Below are 7,764 nucleotides of genomic sequence, written 5' to 3'. Positions count from 1 at the left end.
GCCCTCTTCTGGCCTGCAGGCATACACACAGAGAGAACATTGTATAACATAATAAATAAATATTAAAAAATAAAAGAAAAACCAAAAAAATAAAATAAAAACTCAGAGAAATTGGGGTTCAACCTGAAGATCTGAAAAGCAAAACAGCCACTGGCTTTTACCTCAAGCACTGTCTGAAATGGCGATCCTGCCTACCAGAATCTCAGAAGGAGTCCGTGTCTGAGAGCTGTCTTCCCCATCCTATATTCCTCTGTAGGGCTGGGATTAAAGGCAAGCACAACCCAGTTTCTATGGCAACTAGGGTTGCTACTGGAATTAAAGGTGTGTGTTACCATAACCTGGTCTGTAAGGCTGAGCAGTGGGACTGTGTACTCTCAGATCTTCAGACAGACTTTATCTATTAAAATACGATTGAAATGCCAGTATAGTACCGTGCAGGACACTGAGAAAGAAAAGACATCAGTGGCATCCTTGCATCCAACCCTGCATGCTGCAGTACTGGCCCACCAGGCAAGATCTGCCCCTCTGGTGCAATAGTGACAGAAAGGATATGGGTATAACCAGTTAGCTGCTTTTGGATTGGGTCTGAGGCCAAAGCCTATGTGGCTCAGTACTTCACAGGCCCTATAGAGGAGCCTTCTACTGTTGTTTTTCTAAATGATGTTTTTATCAAACTGCCTTCTAAATATAAATATATTTATGCTTATACTCATAGATTAGTGCTGCTGTTAACCTTGGCCAGAGGATCTTCTCTCTGCAATGGTGAGCAATTAATACAAATATTCATAATTGGTCAAAGTGCTGAGAATAAGTGTCTATTGAGTGCTTAGCCACAAATAGCTAATCTATATCACCGCACCACACCCAAGTCTCAGGGAATGCTCGGCCCATAGGGAGTGGCACTGTTAGGAGATGTGGCCATGTTGGAGGATGTGTGTCACTGTGGAGGTGGGCTTTGAGGTGTCCTGTATCCTCAAGCCATGCACAGTGACACCATTCACTTCCTGTTGCCTGTAGATCAAGACGTAGAATTCTCGGCTCCCTCACCAGCACTGTGTGCCTGCATGCTGCCTTACTTCCTCCCATGACGATAATGGACTGAACCTCTGAAACGGTAAGCAAGTCAGCCTCAATTAAATGTTTTCCATTATAAGAGTTGCCATGGTCTGCCACACCAACTCCAGTGCCATCTGTGTGACATGACATATGTCATTATGCCGGACGGGAGCTACACGTCCCATGGGACTAGGCTTCCTGGAGGTCAATGGCAGATAGCCCGGTATTAGCTGCCCTTGAGGCATAGACGGGTTTTTCGATTAGTTGGCTATGCGGGGTATGAGCTTTGCACAATCTCTTTCATAATAATGATAGTCTTTATATATACAAGACAAGGATTATCTCTTCAGGAACAGCTCCGAGATAGGGAAGCAAAGTATGGGAATGTATAAGACTACAGCAGAACCTTTGTCATGCACAGGGTGTATGATGAGCAAGGGAATAGATGGGTTAATGTTGATGGACAAAGACTGTTATATTATACTCTGAGCTTTATGGATAGGCTTGATAGACCCCAACCCCCATGGTGTCTGCTGCATAAGAAAGTACTAAAAAGTATATTTCAGCAGGTACAGAGAGCTGATTAGGTATATTTGGTCACTAGATGAAGCAAAGGGTTAGGAAGAGGAAAGGCCATGATAGCGATAATGAGACAGAAACTTTCTATTCATAAGATAAAACCACTTGTCTGAGGTTTAAGTTCCCAAGGACAGGATTTCCTTTTCTAAGGATGTTTTATGTCTAACACCTGTCCCTGGTAATGTGACTAAAAGAAGCTTTCATACTGTGCCAACTGATGACACATGACCTTCTGATTTGTTCTTTGTTTGATTACTATATAATAAAAACATAAATTTAGTAAAATCACAGCAGATTCCAAGCACTCTCTTGTGTGTTGTGTCTGTCTGTCATTCGCCAAACTTGTACCTTCCTGCGTACCAAGACCCTGCTTCTCCCACAGTCTAAGTGGCTCCCCTGAGCCGGTCCGTGGCAATGGTCATAGTGTCTCTTCACAGCAATAGAAATCCTAAATGAGACAAAAGTTGGTACCAGGGACTGGGGTATTGCTGTGATAGGCTAGACCATGATTTTGTTTGGAGGAAATTAGACTTTGGTTTTTGGGGGGTTTAGAAAGCAATGAGATGCTTTAAGCACTGTTTAATGGGCCATATTAGTAGGAGCATGGAAGACAGTAGTTCTGAGGGTGATTTGAACTCTGGGAGCCCAACTCGAGAGTTTTTTTTTAATTATTTATTATGTATACAATAGTCTATCTGTTTGTATGCCAAAGGCCAGAAGAGGGCACCAGACCTTATTACAGATGGTTGTGAGCCACCATGTGGTTGCTGGGAATTGAACTCAGGACCTTTGGAAGAGCAGGCAATGCTCTTAACCACTGAGCCATCTCTCCAGCCCAACTCGAGAGTTTTTTTTTTTTTTTTTGCTTTTTCGAGACAGGGTTTCTCTGTAGCTTTGGAGCCTGTCCTGGAACTACCTCGATAGACCAGGCTGGCCTCGAACTCACAGAGATCCGCCTGCCTCTGCCTCCCGAGTGCTGAGATTACAGGCGTGCGCCACCACCGCCCGGCTCTCGAGAGGTTTTAAGAGAAGAATATGGCCTAGAGACTGTTCTTGTGATGTTTTGGTAAAAAATGTGGCTTCTTTTTGCCCTTGTCTGAAAAGTCTGCCCGAGACTAAAGTGAAGAGTTTTGGATTAATCCCATTGGTAGAGGAAATCTCAAGACGGCCTAGTGTAGACTCTGTTGTGTGGTTATTCCCATGAAGATCTATGATGAAAAGGAGCAAACTGAGCAAGGAAAAATACAGTTTACAATTTTAAGAGAAAAGGGGCACTGGTAAGTGGAATGGAACTAAATCCTGTGTTCAAAGAGATAAAGAGATTAAAGAAAGCCTGGTGTTAAATGGAATGAAGGAGTGGGAACCTCAGAGTAAGATACCACACAGTTAAGCTTCCAACATGTGCAAAGGAATGAAAGAGCTTAGGTCCAGGCCTGGTGGTGCACACCTTTATTCCCAGCACTCAGGAGACAGAGGCGTGCAGATCTGAGTTAAAGGCCAGCCTGGTCTACAGATCCAGTTCCCCAAAGCCAAGCTTAGGCATTCCATGGAAAGAAACCGTGGAAAACAGAGAACTAGTGAAGCTGTAATTGAGCAAGGGGGCCATGTTCAAGCCCCAGCAAGTTGCAGAACTTGGTAGCTTCAGCCCTGTGATTCTGGCTTTAGAGTCAAGGGTAGAAGAAAAGCATTGTGGAATCTCTTTCTGTTACCGAGAAAAGCTGCTGAGGCCAGATATGTGGCAGAGTTGTCCCTGCACAGAAGCCCAGAGAGGCCATTGTGTGAAGCTGTGAAGATGAAGCCTGGATTGTCTTAGAGACCCCAAGATGTTAGAGATGCCAGAGCTGTGGGGTACCTGCCAAGGAGAGCTGCTAACAGGGAGTGGATCCTGCCCAAGAGAGAGAAATAAGTGTGTTGCAATCAACAAACTTGAAAGGAGCTGGAGACCTGAAGAGGAATTCGACTTCAGCATGGAGATATAGAATTTGGAGTTTCCCCAGCTGCTTTTCAGTCTTGCTTTGGCCCAGTATTTCCTCACGATTCTCCCTTTCCTCCATTTTGGGATCGTAATGTATATCCTGTACCATTATATGTGGGAAGTATGCAATCTAGGTTTGATTTTTTGTTTTGTTTTGTTTTTTTGAGACAGGGTTTCTGGGTTTTCTGGCTGTCAGAATTTGCTCTGTTGACCAGGCTGACCTCAAACTCACAGAGATCCCCCCTGCCTCTGAATCTTGAGTACTGGGATTAAAGGCATGCGCCACCACCACCCAACTGTATTCTGTTTTCTTATTTTGATTTTATAGGCGCTCATAGTTAAGAGATTGCCTGAATCTCAGAAGAGACTTTGAAGTTTGGACTTTTGTTGAGACTGTGATAGACTATGAGGACTTTCAAAGTAAGACTAAATGCATTTTGCTTTCTATTATGGCTACAAGCCTATGGGAGTCGGGGAATGGAATGTGGTGGTTTCAATAGATATGGCCCCTATAGACTCATGTGTTTGAATGCTTGACCCATAGGGAGTGACACTATTAGGAGGTGTGGCCCTATTAGGGGAAGTATCAGTGTGGAGGTGGGCTTTTAGGTCTCATATATGCCCAAGCCACACCCAGCAAGACAGTTCACTTCCTGTTGCCTGCAGATCAAGCCACACCCAGTGAGACAGTTCACTTCCTGTTGCCTGCAGATCAAGGCAGAGAATTCTTAGCTACCTCTCTAGCACCGTGTCTGCCTGCAGTCTACCCTGACAATAATGGACTAAACCTCTGAAACTGTAAGCCAGCCCCAATTATTTATAATGTTTTCCTTTATAAGAATTGCTGTGGTCATGGTATCTTGACAGGGAACATCACTGAAGAGCGGTAGAATGAATATCAGAGCTGCAGGATGGGGTGGAGTGATGTGAAATTCTGTCATTGGGACATGACACGGCCACGTCACCCACAAACTCACTGCAGCAATGTCTACCAGCACAAACTCTACAAGGTCGGTCAGCATTCCAGCAGGAATAACTGGGCTCAGGGAGTTACTGACACACAGAGAGAGGACATGAAGTGGGGATGGGAGCATGTTTCCCTGGCTGGGGTGGCCAACACTCATCACAAAAGATAATGCGGTGTAATCTACCAGGCAGAAGAGGGGCATTCCTGGACGTCCATTGTTGTATGCCTCTATGGCCTGGTTAACAATATCCTCATATTGGGGGCTGGAGAGATGGCTCAGTGGTTAAGAGCATTGCCTGCTCTTCCAGAGGTCCTGAGTTCAATTCCCGGCAACCACATGGTGGCTCACAACCATCTGTAATGAGGTCTGGTGCCCTCTTCTGGCCTGCAGACGTACACACAGACAGAATATTGTATGCATAATAAATAAATTAATTAATTAAAAAAAAACAATATCCTCATATCTTGATTGGCTAATGGCCTCACAGGCTACCGCAGCCAAGGCCACCACCAGCACAAATGCCTTCCACAGCCTAGCCATTGTCTCTGACACATTGCCGCCCTTGACTCCTTTTATTTAGATGATGCTTAGGCTGCCTTGCTCAAGGACTGCTGGTGACATAAATGGCTGATGGCCCCAGAAAGAGGGCCCCTTCTTCAGTTGGCTAGAGTATTGATCAATCAAGTATTGTCCATATTACAAAACACTGTTGGCCAAGAAAGACAAGGAGGTTGGGCAATACACCAGGACCTTGAAGTGAGTCCTGAGCTAGAAGCAAGAGACTTGTTGGCAGACCGGGCATGCTGTTCACTCTGGGCCTCGGTGTCCATGCCGGGCCCCTCCAGACCTGCCCAGTCACAGCTCTCCTCTCTCTTCCTGCCTCTTCTTCTTTGATCCCCAGAATAGCTGCCCAGAACCCATGGACTCCACACTGGCTCCTTCTTCCAGGTTCAGGGGGATACCCACAGTGTCACACACATCTTAAAAACACATCAACTATAAAACTCTGAACATCATCACTTCTTGGTCTTTATATTTGTTTATGGACTGGGTGTGGTGGCACACATCTTTAATCCCAGGGCTTGGGAGACGAGACAGAGTTCAAGGCAAGACTGGTCTCCAAAGTAAGGTTCAGGCCAGCCAGAGCTATACAGTAAGACCCTGTCTTTCAGAATAAAATGAGGGTATGTGTGGTGATGCTCACCTTTAACCCCAGCACTTGGGAGGCAGAGGCAGGTAGGTATAAATGTTACAGCGCTGAGGAGAAAGTGTCCTGGTAGTAGGGAGCCAAGTCACACAGGAGATTTACTGGGAAAGAGACAAGGGGGAGAAGCAGCAAAGATCTGAGGAGGAGGTAAGCTTTATATAGTTTCTTGTGGAGAGCAGAACTTTCCAGGTGGCCTGGAGTTAGAGGGATTCTTTGGCCTGATCTTAGGCTTTTTTCCCCCTGTAGGTCAGAGCTTGTCTTCCAACATCTGGAGGGGCCAGAAGTAAGGGTCACTTGTGCCTCCAGGGGTTGTGCCTGGCTCTTGATGTGGTACCTGACCACTTTCAATTAAGGGACTTACAGAGGGTCTTTGTGAGTTCAAGGCCAGCCTGGTCTTCCTAGTGAGTCCAGGAAGGCCAAAAATGCACAGTGAGGCCATGTCTCAATAAATAAATAAAATAAACTTACTAAATATTATTATTTAGTGTGTGCACATGCACACACATAACCATGGCAGGGGTGTGGAAGTCAGGGAACAACTTTGTAGAATTGGTTCTCTTTTTCTACCATGTGGGTCCCAGGATAAAAGTCAGATACAGGCTTGCACAGCAAGGCCCTTTTCCCACTGAGCCTCTTGCCAGCCATTCTTGGTCTTTTGTTAAGATCAATATAAAACTTGAAAAATTAAGATGTGCTAATCCGTGCCCCCCCCCCCGTCCGTCCCAACTTTGACATCAGCATCACCGTGTTTTGCCTCTAGCAGCTAAAAGCCCAAAGGGACACAAATCCCTGTTTGGGGGATAGGCCATTCTAGGAAGCAGCTTGAAAGTGGACCAAATCAGGCCTCCTCACCTTTCTACTGGAGACTCCCTTGCTAGTGGGAATGGCCTTCAGTCTTCCTACCAGCCCTTGGCTCAGGAGTTCTTTCTACATCTTGAGCAGACAACAGAAAGTGGTCTGTCTCACTGGGTGTAGCTTGAACATAAGGACCTCAAAGTCCACCCCCACAGTGACACACTTCCTCCGACAAGACCCCACCCCCACTAGTGCCACTCCCTATAACTCAGGGTTATTTTCTTTCAAACCACCACACAGGGTTTCCCTGTGTAGCCCTGGCTGTTCTGGAACTTGCTCTGTAGAGCAGATTGGCCTTGAAATCACTGAGGTCTGCCTGTCTCTGCCTCCCAAGTGCTGGTATTAAAGGCCTGTGCCACCACTGCCTGACTATAGATCTTCTTTCGTGAAATGCTTATCCAAACCCTTGTAAAGTTTCTTTCCTATTTTCTTTTATTAATTAATCAATTGTTTTTTCACAGCTGGTGTTTGAGAGAAAAACAGCATGGCAGGCAAGTTGTTAATCCTAGCAACTGTCAGGAGAGGGGAGTCCAAGGCAAGAAACTGTCTTTTGAATTAGGGTCTGCAAGCAGCAGTAGAAAATGTGTGTTGGAATGAACACATGCCTAAGATTTGGCTAGTATCCAAAGAAGAGATGGAAAGGGAAAATTAGGCTTTTATGTTACAATTTAGAAAAGTGAACAGTTGGAGGCTGGAGAAATGGTTCAATAGTTTAAAATCCTGGCTGCTCTTGTAAGTAGAAGGCTTGGATTCTGTCTCTAACTCCAGGGAAACCAACACCCTCTCCTGACCTCCTCGGGCACCAGGAATGCATGCGGTACCAATATACATGTAGGTTAAACACTTATACATATAAGACAAAGTAACAGTCTAAGAAAGGGGAAGAAAGTGGGCAATGATGGCACATATGTTTAATCCCAGCACTCGGGAGACAGAGGCAGGCAGATCTCTGAGACCAGCCTAGTCTACATGAAAGTTCCAGGACATCAGGGCTATTACACAGGAAAAATCCTATCTCAAAAATAAATAAATCGGGCTGGAGAGATGGCTCAGTGGTTAAGAGCATTGCCTGCTCTTCCAAAGGTCCTGAGTTCAATTCCCAGCAACCACATGGTGGCTCACAA

Source organism: Microtus ochrogaster, chromosome 5 (assembly GCF_000317375.1).
Source record: "Microtus ochrogaster isolate Prairie Vole_2 chromosome 5, MicOch1.0, whole genome shotgun sequence".
Lineage (NCBI taxonomy): Eukaryota > Metazoa > Chordata > Mammalia > Rodentia > Cricetidae > Microtus > Microtus ochrogaster.
Note: the sequence above shows the minus strand (reverse complement) of the source record.